Raw genomic sequence first — 15,720 nt, 5'->3', positions numbered from 1 at the left:
CCGTCTCATTTGCAATTTACCAACCAATTCTAGGATGCTGAACCGCTAATCAAAGTGAGTTGACCCCTATGGTGGCCCAAGCAGGTCTCCAGGCCCAAACATACACAGGCCAGCAACGTCACAGATACAAAGGCCACTAACACTAATACCAACAACACCACAACACAAATACAAAATACGCACAACACGAACCACCGAAAAGTCACCCAACACGGACAGTGAACGGCCAAAATACAAGGAACGAAGTGACCTACAGAATGGCAAAGTGAGGCGGTAACGGCAAATGTTGACAATGACGCCCGGATTGTTGGCTGCCGGACCTATTTCATAAGAAAGACACGACAGCTCTTGCCCCATGTTGACTAAGTAAAGTGAAACGTCTGTTTCTCCTAAGCTAGACTATGAATGGAACTATCGCTATAAGTATCCGGCAGCCAAAAACAACTTCCGCCCTCATTGCGCAACCATCACGTTACCCCGCCTCACTTCCCGTTGTAAAGTCACTTCCGTTGTAGTTCTTCGTTGTAGGTTGCACCTTCCGTTGTGGCTTTTGTATTTGTGTTGTGCTTTTGTATTTGCGCTTGTGACCGTTTTGTATTTGCTGTTGCTGCCTTTGTATTTGGCCTGACACCTCTGGGCCACCATACTGTTTACAGTAGCATGAACGGAAACATAAAACAAAACCAAAGAAAAAGAAAAGGCACAATGATTGGATGTGGTCCCATTGTTCCCAGCCATGGAATATATCTAACATAGAACTGCAGATAATTTATCATAAAAAGGTAATTCATGGTATTCATTCATCATTTTATTTGTTTATATGATAAACAATTACTAAGGAGACTATGTTTTCAATAAAAAAGCACAACCATTCTCTCTTTTTCTCTTTTAATACGTACATCTGAGTGGTATGGGCATTTTTACAGTCTTGTTGACCTAAGGTTATTACTGTGTGCAATGGCTAATCTGTCACATGCTGCTACCTGGGCTGCATTTGTTGTTTTGGTAGTATGAGTCACAGGAGCATTATTCTTTGACATTCAGTTGTGATATTAGGACACAAATTTTAGCTACTACCTAGTGAGCATAGTGGAGCATTTAGCAGTTAAAAGGTCAGATAATTCCCTCAGGAGGAAAGAAACACAGAGCTAAAAGGAGTCAATATTGGACTTTGACACAAACACAATTCCAAATGAATGATAATGTTACCCTGTAAGTCGGCTAGCAGGTTTGCCATATGAACTTAAAAGGTGATAATATGTCAGTGTTGTCATAAGAGTGGGCACCCTGGCTGTGTTTACTACGAGTTGTGCATTGTGGAATCATCCAATAATTAGAGATACTGGGCTGCTGTAGCGCTTTCTTATACAGATGCTCCACCTGTTCAATTGTGCATTCTGATTTGGGTATGGAGGCCTACATACTGTATCCGGATACGCCACTTCTTGAACTGTCTGTGTAGGTTTAGTTTTAGATTTTGCACTCTGCACACTTATTCTAAAAAATGTATTTTGGCTGTAAGCTGTCATTTTTAGTATCAAAAGTAACTGTAAGAAACTGCTGCAGGGGGAAAGTTGATCCAGTTATATTATAATGATAATAGTATTTGTAGGTAGGATTTACTGCAGGGGGACATTAATACAATTTGCTGAAGTTTTCTTTGCTCAGTACATAGACATATGCTAAAAATCCCAAGTTTTTAACAGGTAGTTAGTTTTAGATGAAAAAGGGAACCAATTTTGGAGTCAATTCTCAGCAAATATTAGAATCTCAGTTTCTGGTATTCAGTGTTGGGTTATCTACAATGTAGATGGTTGTCAAAAATCGCAAGAAAACTTTCTAGAAGCCAAATTTAGTAGAACAAAAATCAGATCCTGGTGGGAGCAATATTACATATAATAAGAATCAAGCGTATCTACCAAGATACTTATATGTTATCATAAAATCTATCAGGGGGTTCAATATTTTGGTTGAAAATGATATAGATAATATAGAAAATGATATATAAAGAGAGTTTAACAGAGTTTATGCATGTGAATATCTGTTTGTTGCTGCAGTGGTTTATTTGAAACCAACAAGCCATCTACTCATTTAGATATTACTCTAATCAAATGGGGGCCCATACAGTTATTATCATTCTGAATAAAACAAGCCCACACCTTTTCATAAATTAATGCATTGCAAAATATTCATTTCATTGAATGAATATATCTGTATTATTGTATTTCTACTCTTTATCTACCACATGATAGATCCTAACATGAATTAATTTCTCTCTTACATTATTGGATAATAAAAAAATTGTCGACTGCTATGCTTTAATTTGAATAATCCTAAACCTTGTCACCATATCAGAGTAATACCACTCCATTTAAATTTATAGTCAGACATTTTGCTCTCGCCGTTATCTGCCCCGCTTTTTCCTTTACATTATCAGATAAAGTGAATTTTGTGCCCTTTCTCCCAAAGCGAGGCTTTGATTTAAATAATTCCTTATTGTGTAGGCGTAATGGGCAGAGAGATGGATTGAGGCACACCGGAGTACAGTGCTCCATTCACCTTAATCGTTGGAGCCATGCATATTAAATACAGAGACGGGGAGGGGAAGAAATGGGCAAGAGAGACGGTTGAGTACACGCTCCATTCCACTTTAATCGCCCTTATGAATAGAGAGGCTTTTAAATACAGAAATGATGGGAGAGTGAGAGACAGGATTAGAAGATGAGGTGGAAAGACGCAAACAATTAGGCCAGAGAAGGGAGCGGGAGGGGGGGGGGGGGGAGTGTCATCTTCTGCAGTGACCTCGGGTGGCGTATTGCTGATGACAAACTTAATGGAGCCTCATTTCCCCAGGGCTGTTCACCTCACAGCACCTGTCTGGACCTTTCTCCCTCTCCTTCTTTGCTCTTTATACCCCTCTTTCTCTGGGTACTACAGTAATTATGTATGCTTGAAGGAGACTGATCATTCTGCCCAGTCACCGTGTTAACATTAATAAAACAGGGCTCTTTGGAAACTATCTTCTCCCCTCTCTTCCTCTTCTCTGCCAGAGCATCTGTTAATACACTGTCATTACGACTAAACAATCTAAATGGACAGGGCAAATCCACTGCAGTTAATTTAGCTTGTGATGAATGTGGATTTAAAGCAATGAGGGAGAGTGCTCAGCCAGCAGTGAAGATTTTAAAATCCATCTCAAAGCATGCAAATGAAAACAGTCAGTGAGCTGAGAGGAAACACAGACATAAGTTCTAGGTGATACCGGACGTGAACTGCGGTTCATTCATAACGCCTGAACAGGAGTCGGGGTTTAACTGATAAGGCTTTCTAAGAATGAAATTAAGATATTCATGAGCTTGAATCCACCAAGAGCTTAAAATTTTCAGCTAATGTTCAGGATCTTTAAATCTGACCTTTGCACACTTTAAACCAGTTACAAGAATTCAAAACTTTTACAATAGGTAGCCTAATTTTTTATTTTTTTTTACATGGTGGGAATTTCTCTGATGGCATTTAGATCATAATGGAGTCTTCAATGAAAGATTATTTCCTTTTGAAAAACAGTTAAACATTTTGGGATTTTTGGGAAGGGTTAGATAAGGAAATCAATTAGGTCTCTCACATCTGTATGGTCAATATGTAGCTGTAGCTGGGATACGGTTAGCTTAGCATAAAAACTGGGGAACAAGGATAACAAAAAATTACCCCAAACAAACATCTAAAAACTCACTAACATGACATAATATATCTCATTTGTTTAATCTGTATGAAAACTGTAAAAAAAAACACAAGTTGCAGTTTTGCGGGAGGCTGTGTGACCGGCTGTTTCTTGGCTGAGTGCAGTTACCAGGCAACCATTGAGGACTGCAGGAACTTACTGGTCGTGGCCAAGAACCCCCCCCCATAAAATGGCATTTTTTTTGGTTTGGATTAGCTGTCTCCCCCTTCTTTCAGTCTTTATGCTAAGATAAGCTCACCGGGAGCTGGCTGCAGCTACATATTCACCATACAAATATAGGAGTGACATTGATCTTCTCACCCAGCTCTCGTCAACAAAGTGAATAAGCATATTTTCCAAAATGTCAAGCTATTTAAGTTGCTTAGCAGCTTCCTGAAGCCTAATGAGGCGCAGGTTTCTGAGCAGAGATATTAAATGTGTATATCAGGTGGTAGCTATTCTAGTGTCGTTGTCATATGATCACTGGGTCTGGACAAAATGAAGAAATTAGACATCGGTACCTATTAGATATGGTCCATTTTGTGATTCATTTGAGGCCATATGAACTGACAGGTAGTTTCCATGGTTACCACATGAATATTACGTTGTCAGTGAATTTAATATAGTATTTTTTGGGGGGGCTTTTATTGCCTTTAATTGATAGAGACAAGGACTCAACCATGGTACATCAGCAGGTGAGCTGTCAGGTGGCCGTTAATTTTTTTTTGTCTTTTGAAATCATACCAATGTCACATATGTGTTACATAATCTTATTGTTGGTCCGCTTTGCATTCACACCACAAGCAAACTAGACTTCAAACAAAAAAATTAACTAAAGTAACCAACTCCCCACAGTTAGTTTGAACCACTATAAACAGATTAGATGCAAAATCTCCATGAAGACATGGTCACACTTAAACCAACACCTATAAATATCTGCTTTGCTTCTTAATTACTGCTATTGGATACCATACATTTGCTGTGAAGACTCAGTGTCACCTCAAGCTCCTCTAAAGGTCAGAGCTCATGTTTGTTGAACTCACATCTGACCTGCTGCCTGTACAAACAATGCTTTTGTTAGCGTCTCACACTCTGTGATGCTGGCATTGTCCGACTACGTTATGTTTGATAGCCCACTGAAAAAAAAGAAAAAGAAAACGCAGTATAACAAACTGAGTCACAGTTAGCTGTTAGACAAGAATAGACACTGACAAATGTTTTATCTTGTTTATTCAACATGCTAATCACGCTTATCTCATTGCGTGCTATAGGAGCTTATCTGCTACTGCTCGGCAGCTACGGGCGTCAAAAAAGATACATCACTGCCTGTTTCTGCACTTAGTGTGAATGTATTTCACTGGACTGAATTCAAATGTGACCATGTAAATATCAAAACATGCCATCAGAGCAGCTATGTGGGATCAATGCTGCTTATATCTTTGCATCAGCTCACAAGCTTTTCATGTGACACAGACCTACTGGCAACCAATACTTTTAACTCAGTGTCACGCTGTTGGATAGTGAAATCTCATCATCTGGCAGTGTGGGTGAATTGTTGAAATAGGAATATTTAAAAACGAAGATTTTTACCCATCATGTGTAGCTCCTTTATAAATCTGTGCAGCATTTACGCCTCCATCTACTCAACATGCATTGAAATCTAAATTATTTGTACATTAAATGCTTTTCATAATCCTTTAATGTAGTATGCCATGTGACATTCCAACATCCACAAGGTCTTCTTAAACATTATTATTTCCAATAATCCATTAATTTACTAATCATGTGCCTCCCAGCTGTTACATTTTTAGTGTAAAAAGGGGTAAAAAGCCATATCTGATAGACCTCTTTCACATGGTAAGCCTGTATTATTGAAATTATAATGGGGCTGAAAAAAATGATTAATTAGAAAGTCAACATGAAAGTTAATTGGCAACTACTTTGATAACCAATTAAACCTTTAAGTATTTTTGATCACTCCAAATGCAAAACAACATTCTCTGGTTGCAGCTTCTCAAATGAGAATTTTCTGCTTATCTGTTTTATATCACAGTAAACTTTGACTGCTACTACATGCTTAATTATCATTTGCTAATTTTCACTATTTGCATAGTGACATTTTAGAGTTTGAGCAATTAATTGAAACAATAATAAACAGATTGTTTGTGGCAGACCTACAGGCAGGCCTGGTAGAAAAACAGGAGCTAGCTGCAGGCTCAACAGTCAATATTGGACCTCCCAAACCGGCTCAGAGAAAGCCTGTTACAGTCAACCAACTTACATCACTAACATAATAAATGCTGACGTGTAGCATCCACTGAGAGTGCTGTAGCCCCCAGCAAAACAGCTCCAGGACGTGTAAGGAAGGCTCTTTAACCTCTCAGCAGGACCAAGCGCTCCAATCAAAGAGTCATCAGTCCACAGAGGAGCAGCAGTTTGTACACCCTGGGGTCCAGATGTCAACAATTACATCAAAGCATATGGCCGAATCTTCTGAAAAGGTCAAACCGACAACATTACAATCCACAAGAGGTCCTTTCTCCCTTCAGGGATGTTGACACTGCTGTCACAGATGCATCTTACCTCCCCTCAGCTAAGTCACAGCTACATGTCAGAGGAAAGGCCATGGCAGCAAAAACCCTTAGAGACAGTGGTGAATGTGATGATGAAGAGGAATTGGACACAGTGACACTCAAAATAGCGTTTCTCATATTCCTTATCAATAGATCCTGGCTCTTCCATAGCCACATACTGGCAGCACGTCATCCAAACCAAATTTCGCAGATAATGTAAAAAATATACAATTATAGGTCCATATATATATATATATATTATTATTATTATTATTATTTGACAAAAACTCAGCTCTCTATAAAAATAACAAAATTATAGATCTCAGAACTTTTGGCCCTTGGCTTTCGCCCATCACTGTGGCGGAGACATAAAATCCAGCAGAATCTGTCACTTTCACTTCTGGTTGGCAAACACTGCGGCTCCTTATTGGGTCTGCCTTTTGTGGACAACTTTTTGACATTTCTAAACCATCCAGACCTGTTAAATGATGGCTGGGTCCAGACTATTTTCTTTTAAAAAGCACTTTACTGCTTTATCAATTGAGACAGTTTTCAAGTGGTGGTTGGTGAGTCAGCTCAACTCCAATGAACGTTTTCTACTTGTTCACCTGAGTATGCCATTCATACTGTTCACCACAATGTACTGTTCACACAACAGCATTACAGATTGAGCAAAATTACATTAAAGAATCTCATACTTTTCATAGCTAAGCAGTTCCAGTGAGCAGAAGTTGCCAGGTCACCTTTGTAGCCTCTCAGACAAATCTGATGAAAAAGCATTTATTTTACTGAAAATTGAATAGATAAATTACTTGTTAAGACAGGTACTTGCACTTCAGTGTCCTGAAAAGTACACAGCCTGTAAACCGTAATATCTGCTGACACTGCAATGGCTTGTGAGTGTTTTCCTCAACAGCAAAGACAGCTGACATGGTTTGTAAACTGTGACCTGACCTGCAGCCTTTAATTTACAAGGAAAGGACAGAAAGGAGTACATGTCAGAGAAAAACAATAGAGAACACAACAGAGTGCCTTAAATAAACGAAGAGAAGGAAAGACAACTCGGACAAAGAAGATGACAGACTTATGTGAAACTAGAGCGGTGCTCTCGCTGTGTGAACACAGGCTAGAGCTTTAGAAGCTGACAACATCACACACCCTACTAGGCACACAGTTATTCTTCTGACTTCTAAGCACTACCGAACTGAATCTGCTGTGGTTGTCAAACACTTTGTCTGTGGCATTGGCGGGCTTAGCTATATTTCACCCTTTTCAATTGAAACAGCTTCCACCGCCCAAGCTTGAATCACCACTAGTGGGCGCTTGGCTGACATCTGGGGAAATCACAGAATTTGAACTGACCAATGCAGCAGCTAGAAAAGGTCCTTACTTGTGAGTGGAAAATAAAACGGACCTATCCTAGCAGTGCTTAAAAAAGAAAATGTCGAAATATTCTCCGAACAAGGACCTCTTTATTGGGTCCAGCATCTGTAAAAGGCCTGCCGACAACTGCTCCTGCACCACCGTCACAGCATGCTAGCCAAACAACTGTGGCTAGCAATACAGGAGATGCAGCTAATCAGAACAATGAAAATGAGAACCCTTCTCCTCAAAGAGATGCTGTCGATAATATGTGGGGGGGGGGGGCAGTCCCCGGATTTACATGGCGAAGAAATCAGAATTCTGTACACGAAACAGAAAAGATTTGCACCCGTCGAGCTGTTAGCTCAATCAGTGGACAGTTAATAGCGCCGAATGAGCTGGCGACACTGCACCATCCCTTTTGTATTGTTAGGATGGATCCCGTTCAGTTAGAGCACATAAGCTTCCCACAGAGGCAATCACAGCATCATTTTACCAAGGATAGATATTTTATGAAGATGAAAAATAAAGAAACCATTCGGAGGTCATTTCTGCTGTACCCTCTCTGGCAAGTGAAGTCAATCTCACTTGGAGAGGTTTCAGAATCTGGGTTTCAGAATCACTCTCACACTCCAGGATTGTGAGAAGTCAAATGTGCACCGTGCCAACATGGATAGCTGGCGCGAGCTCGAAACACGCTTGACAACTGCACCATTAACAGCACTTACAAGGAAATGCAATTGCTGGGAAAAATTCATTGGAATGATGTCATGAAGAGGTTCATTGCCAGAGTCACCTTTTAGAATGAAATCAGGCTTTCCGCCGGCACAATCCCACCTTGCATGAACCAAATAATGGGAAGTTTCTAGGTCTGCTGGAGCTGCTTGCTGAGTTTGACCCTGTGATGAGCAAACATGTCAGACGAGCAGAGAAAAAAGAGATTGCTGATCACTACATGGGGAAAACCATACAAACAGAGCTAATTACGCTTATCGGAGACAAAACAATGAAAGCAATAACAGAAAGAGTAAAACAATCAGTCAAGTCTGTGTCGGGGCTACTCTTAGCTTTAACACATTTTGTCTGTGTTAGAATTTGATATTTCAAAATGGATGGGGCAGGCATATGATAACAGGAGCAATAGGTTGGGGAAAAATAACCGGGTGTGGAAAAAGACGTGACCCTCAATGCCATATCCAACATGAGATCGGAGTGCCTGCGCTAGTCCTGCACAGTGAGAATTTTTACTTTTCTAAAGTGACTTTGAGTACTGTGCAGAGTGTTCTATAAATAAAATATTACTATTATTATTATTATTATTAGGTGATACTGAAACCACATCTGCAGCCAGAGGTGTAGAACAGGAGATCATGTCACAGAAATACAAGTTTTATATATGGTTATTCATGTCAGCAAGCTGTTCCAGGGCCCAGAAGTGTGGATTGATGTGCGAGGTCGAATATGGAATTCCTCAAGGAATACAGAGAGAATGACCAAACAGAATCTGAGACATAGCTGAAGAGATTTGGATGCCAGTGGTCTTTGGTATGGCACATAAAAACCCAAACACCAGTTCTAGTATGAAATGTAGATCCTTCCCTGAGAGTGGCACCAGCTAAATGGTTACCATGCCACTAGTCCACTAGTGGCATGGGTTTGGTTTTATTTATGGACAGGAGGAAATGAAATGAGGAAATGAAAAAGGCCATGCAAAGTCCCATACTGAAAGACAGTTGCATAATACATGAGAAGACGTGAGAGAACACTCGGCGGTGTGAATGCTGAGAACATTTTTCCTGAGGAGTCGGCTGCAGGCTGCAAAAGAAACCACTGACCTGCAGATTCTTGGCTACATTTACAGCAACAATTTAGTTGAATTTAGTTGTATGTAATGTGTAGAGGTGGCAAAACACACATTCTTTTTCCAGCAATCGCTTGTCTGTCTCTCTTTCTTTGCTCTCAGGCCTGTAGCTGAGCTGTCCATGGTGCTGAAAGACCTCTTGGTAAGATACCATTAAAAAAGTTTAATATGGTATTGCTTTTGTTGTTGATTTCATTTAGAAGGCAATGTTTAAGCTATTTTTATGTCAGTTGATTAATAACACAGAATAGTAGTTGCCAATAAGGGTGAGGCTTCTCATTCATCGTTTGAGCTTTTAAATATGGGGATTGTTTGGATTATTAGGTTTGTGTGTACAGCTTTGAAAATAAAGGGTTTTTGATTTCAGACATAAATAGACAAAAGCAGGCTTCTAATTTTTAGCCAGCAACCATTGATTTTGCCTAAAGCTGATTTGTACGTGTCAAAAAGCATCCAGCTGATGATCCACATAGACATTAAAAAACATTATTCTGGGCACCCGGTTGGCTCGGTGGAGCTGGCGACCCATGTACAGAGTTGCTGCAGCGGCCCGGGGTTCGGGTCCGACCTGCGGCCCTTTGCTGTGTGTCATCCCCTCTCTCTACCCACCTTTCTTGTCTATCTTCAGTTGCAGGACAGAGCTTCTAATGTTACCTTAAATACCTGTATACCTGGGCCAGGTTCCACACGGTGGTGAAATACTTCACAGTGGATTTACAAGTGAGCTTAGAGCAAAAGCTCCATTCAAAATGTCTTATCAGAAACTATGCAACTTTTTCAGCATTTGTGAATTTGTCCAAATATTATTTCTCTTGACACTGGCTTTCGTAATGTGTTTTAAACTTTCAAGGCATGACTTTGTATTCCACACGTAAAAATAGCTGTATTAGATATAGAGATACAACTATCTGCACGCATTCTCTTTGAAGAAAACCTTTCTGATAATAATGTAGTGATTGCCCACAGGGCAACTATGTTACAGCAGCAATAAAAAAGTATGATATAGATAAGAATACAAATGAAATCGATGTAGGGGCAACTAAATGGTATAACATAATACAGCAATTTGAGATAAAATTAGAGATGATAGTGCAGATAAAGCTGTATCTTACTAATGCCAAGCTGTACATTTTATGACAGTTCTTGCTATGGAGACTTTTGACTACCTGCAGGGGATGTCTGCAGTAACCAGCATGTGACAGTTGTCCAAAGTGGGATCAAAGTGGGATCTAGGAATGGAAGCTTATTCTCTGTTGCCCTCACTCAGGATAAAAGTCTCATTTGATTGCCTAAAATGTAAATGTTAAGTGGTTCAGGCCTTTAACAAGTACAAAGCCATTGCAGCTTGGCTGCATAATTTGTTTAAGCAATGAACACCGCAACACTTTAAATAACTGTTCTTCATGTATTCTAATGCACTGAGCTCATTACATTTCAGTTTGGGACAAAAAATGGGCCGTGGACTGAGCTGGTTCCCCAAATGGTTAGAGCAGTGTGAGTTTTAATGAGCCTGGGTCCCTTTGTGGGACTATTTTAAACAGTATTTATTATTTTTCCAACATAGCCGATAGGAAGATGGTTAGCTGTTCAATGATTTGTAGATTTTCAATGTAAATAAATAGCCCTTTGAGCAAGAAGCATATTTTATCACTGCGTTTTCACTTTGCTGAACAAACCCAACGTAATCCTAAAAACAGTTTATAGATTATAGTAGATTAAATAGATTATAATTTCAAGCCATGCTAGCGGTGCCATTCTGTTAGCAAGGCATTAGCATTTAATTCAAAGCATAACAGTTTAACATTTCAGTAACTTAGCCGTCAGTGACACATCTGAGAACTCATAACCACCTCACCACACCTGGTATATGTCAGCCAGTTTGCTCATCCAGGCTTAGGTCCAGTGACAGCACATTAGGCAGTAGAGCATAGGTGTTGTTTTTCTCAGCTATATTCTCCAGCTCGTCCTGGGGATCTGGATGTGTTCGCAGGCCAACCAGAAAATATTGTCATTGTCTGTTAATGCTGAAGCCACCTCAACTGCTTCCCAGCATTAGGAAAGAACAGCAGTTATAGTCGCATATACATTATAGCCTCTCACAGATACTGTGTCAAAGATGCTCTGCCTCACTGTTGTCATTAGTAGTAATATTTATCGGTATACTTTCCCTTCATCTTCGGCTCGGCAACAGAAAGTTGCTGCTACAATGGAAAATGAATGATAATCCCAACAGTAATCTGACAAATAACCTGACATTACAAGCAATTCTGCCTTACTATCTGTAATGAATCATGTCAAGCAATTGTGGCTTTTTGATATGCATTCACTTGCACTCCAAATAGAGAGTGCCACACAGTTACGATTGTTGCAGACTGTGAAATGAAAGCAATAAGATGTTTTCATGGCACAGTAGTTCATTCGAAGGGGAAATAAATAGAGCTTTTACTGTCCAATATCACAAAATGTCCTTGATGTATCTGTAGAGTTTGATAGCACTGTGGATCAATACCAGTGGATTTATATATCACTTGGTCAGGAGCTGAAGAAACACTTTTCCATCCACACTTCAAAAACATGAATGTTTCTCTATTGCACTTATCAATGCAACAATGTGTCCACTACAACACTGGGCACACAGGACACATTACTAACTCCTTCTAACAAGCCGACTCTTTTGGTACGTAATTATTTATAACAATACTTAGTGGACCTTCCCAATATGACTTATAGCCCATGTTAAATGAAAGGCTGTAACCACAGTTACTGTAGGGAACATAAACATAGCTCGATATGGCCCGATATCAATACCTGTTGATGGCACTGGTGAAATGCAATGCTGAACTATCAAAACCTACTCATACTTTTCTATGATGGAATTTCAGTTAACCACTTCTGTAGTAGAATGTATAAACCCACTTGCTCATTAGCACTAAGGACACACTCAAAGTACAGCTGACCGATGGGAATATCATTAGTTTTGCAGGTATTTGATTCAACCCAATGTATGTTGTAAGCGAAAATGTAAATCTTGTGGTGGCGGGAAAGTCAGGGGATCACTAAGATCTATAACTAAGATCTATAAGACATGTAGATGTTAATTAACTAAGGATTCATGTATGATTGAGCTATAAGGATGCTTGATGCTCTTTAAATCATCTCTTCCAACTTATTTTTTATACTCTGTCTATTTTTCCCTGTCTCCATCGGTCTCTTCCTTCCCCTCTCTCTCGCTCTCAACTCTAGAGGCAGTGCTAATAAGCCAATAGCTAAGTGCCTGCTGGGTAGTAAATGAATAGCATTTACAATCTGATTTGCTGTGTCTCAGTGCCACTGTGCTGCAGAGAGACAAACTAACACACACACGCAAGCTACTATAAGAAAAACTACACAAGTACACCTACATGCAGGCAAGTTTAAATACTCATATACAGTACACACACAGTGCATGTAATCTCCCACCTTAAAGTTTCTGCTGACAGCTACTCACCAGCTAAAAAGTTTCGACTTCTCCTCTGAGCTAGCACACACTCACACACACACACTTACACATTAGTGCCTCTTTAGCATTTTACAGTAAGGCTGGTCTAGCAGCTAACTGGCACCCCGCTTGGATCACAGTATGTGTGTGTGACTGAAAGAGAGAGCGGCAAGGTAATTCTTCCCTATAATTCTGATAAATGATGTATTCAGTCTGGTACTTGCAGCACTTTCCCTGTTTCTCTGTAACTTCTCTTTGTCAATTTCCACAGTTTATCTTCTCTCTCCTCTCTCTCTCTCTCTCTCTGCCATCAAAGGCCATAGTCATAGTGCTACTATAACAAGACAATATGAAGCTTTTCTCTCACAATAAAACAACATGATGGTGCTATGTACTGGAAGACTCTTTTCTTAAGTTCCCATTCACGTACAGAGTCCTGTTTCCTGTCTTTTACATCATTTAGTTATTAATCCATCCATTTGAAAAGAGAACATTTGAATTCTCCCAACTTTATGGAAGTTGAGGGTTGGAATTTGAGGTTGAGGGACATTTGAGGACCAGTGTGCTAGGAGATGTGCTGTCAACTTCCATGGTGCTCTACTGACTGGAGCATGTCATAGCCTCTGAACATTGATACCAGACATTTATTCCCCCCCTTTTTTTTTAACCATTTAGCCATTTAAAGGTCAAGTTTCTAGGAGGATCTTTTGGCTGAAATGGAATATAATATCAGAGGTCTGTTTTCATTTCTGTATAATCACATATAAATGAGAATCACTGTGTTTTCCTTTCCTTAGAATGAGTAATTTTTATCGAAAGAGGGAGTGAATGCTCTTCCACATAGCGGTGTTAGAAAATAATGAAGCATATCGTATTGCGATATTTTATTTTGTGATTTTGTATCAATTTTCACAAACACTATTGATTCTTGTGTTTGAACCCCCAATCGCTAGATAGCAGTTACAGGGACTGTGATACTTACAAATGCAGATCCACCGTTCTGGTTGCATTAAAAAGTAAAGATATTTTTGTACAATGGTATTTTCTTTATTTACTATGACAGTTATTAGTTACATTTATTAAATCACAATATATTTATTTCCAACCCCTATATTGTGACATGTTTTGTATTGCCAAATTCTTGCCAATACGCAGCCCTACTTTACAGAGGCAGCCATATAGTTTTTCCTGTATTACCAGCTGTATTACAATCTGTAACTTCACTGCTAGATGCCACTTACCCCTACCCATTGGTCCTTTACCACATTCAGCATTTCAGTGGACTCATTGAGTTGCTCAGTTTGCATTTCACTTGGAAAGTGTATGCTAGCAGGCTAGGCTAATTTAAAATGTAGAAAGCTTCAGATAGGATTTTCAGTTGTTGTTCTTTTCGTTATTTCACCACCTGGCAAGTCAGCAGCTCGTGCTCACTCAGTGCTGTGTTCGTCCCGCAGCGTAGGAAGGAGGACATAGCATTAGCTGCCTTTGCTTCATGGGTCCAGTTTTGGTGATCAAATAACCAGACTGTCCAAACTTACAGATAAGAGTGGTCCTGTAATGTTCAGTCTGTATGTTGCCCTGTTATTTGAATCAATCACATGTGGAGTCACTGTGTAACAGAGAGCTCATATCACTAATGCGACTCAGCAGCTGGTTAACTGCCTGTTTGTCTGTTGGAAATGAAATGATATTAGGAACAACTTTTACAGAACGACAAATAAAGCTTAAATTGCTTTTATTTTCAAAACAAACAGCACAGATATATATACTGATTTACTAGCAAAAATACTATATTATTTTGACTGTAAAAGTGAGAGAACTTTTGTCATTACTTGAATTTAAAAAGGAAATGAATATCTTTGCTCCTTGAGCTTTGATTCAGTGCTCCTAAATATTTCCACTGGGTCCTCTCATGATGACAATAACACCAGCACATTTCAATGGGTTTGGTTTCCCTGCATGAGAGCCTCTGTTTCCTCATGCAGGGTCCTGGGCTCAGCAAATTGGAGAATCTATGATGTGCATAATAAAACAGCCTTTTGCTCTCACTGAAGTGCCCCTTTAAGGATTCAAAGACAGGAGAATTAAAGCATGATTAGAGTTTATCTGCAGACCCTGCTGAAGCATGGAGATATTATGTTAATGCACGCTCTCCAGAAAAGTGGCATTTTCATAATCCTTCGAATTTATTTGTAATTGCGCTGCATTGTGGGTGTTGTCGTGTATGTGTAAATCTCAGGCCTCCTTATTTTGCCTTCTTACTTTCTTTCATTTTGTTCCTGCCTCATTTGTGACTTCATTCTTCTGCCCTCTTTCTCTTCCTCTCTCCCAGCATCAGCCCCCCTAAAAACTTGAAACAAAAATCAGAAGGTCTGCTAGCTGATTTTATGTTGCTTAAAGACTTTTAGCTAATGACATGAAAAAATGTTTTCCTGTTGTCAGCATTGGGAACGATGTGATGTGGCTGGACCCAACTTCAGGGGCATCTTTTGGCACCACTGTGGGACCTACATTTTTAAAAAAGCTCTGTAGACAAGGTAATGAAAACAAGCATACCCAACAACACGGTACATGAAGAAGAGAGGGTTAACAGACGATAAGCAAATTGACTTTGCATGCCAGGATTCACAACTGGGATTCATTTTTATAAAAATAAAAAGTTTTTATTCTTTCTGACCAGTATGTAATTCGAAAAGAGTTTTTTGAATTGTTTTAGTTTTATGTAAAA

Source organism: Morone saxatilis, unplaced genomic scaffold (assembly GCF_004916995.1).
Source record: "Morone saxatilis isolate NCDOM2014 unplaced genomic scaffold, NCSU_SB_2.0 Contig3, whole genome shotgun sequence".
NCBI lineage: Eukaryota > Metazoa > Chordata > Actinopteri > Moronidae > Morone > Morone saxatilis.
This window is presented reverse-complemented; position numbering follows the sequence as displayed.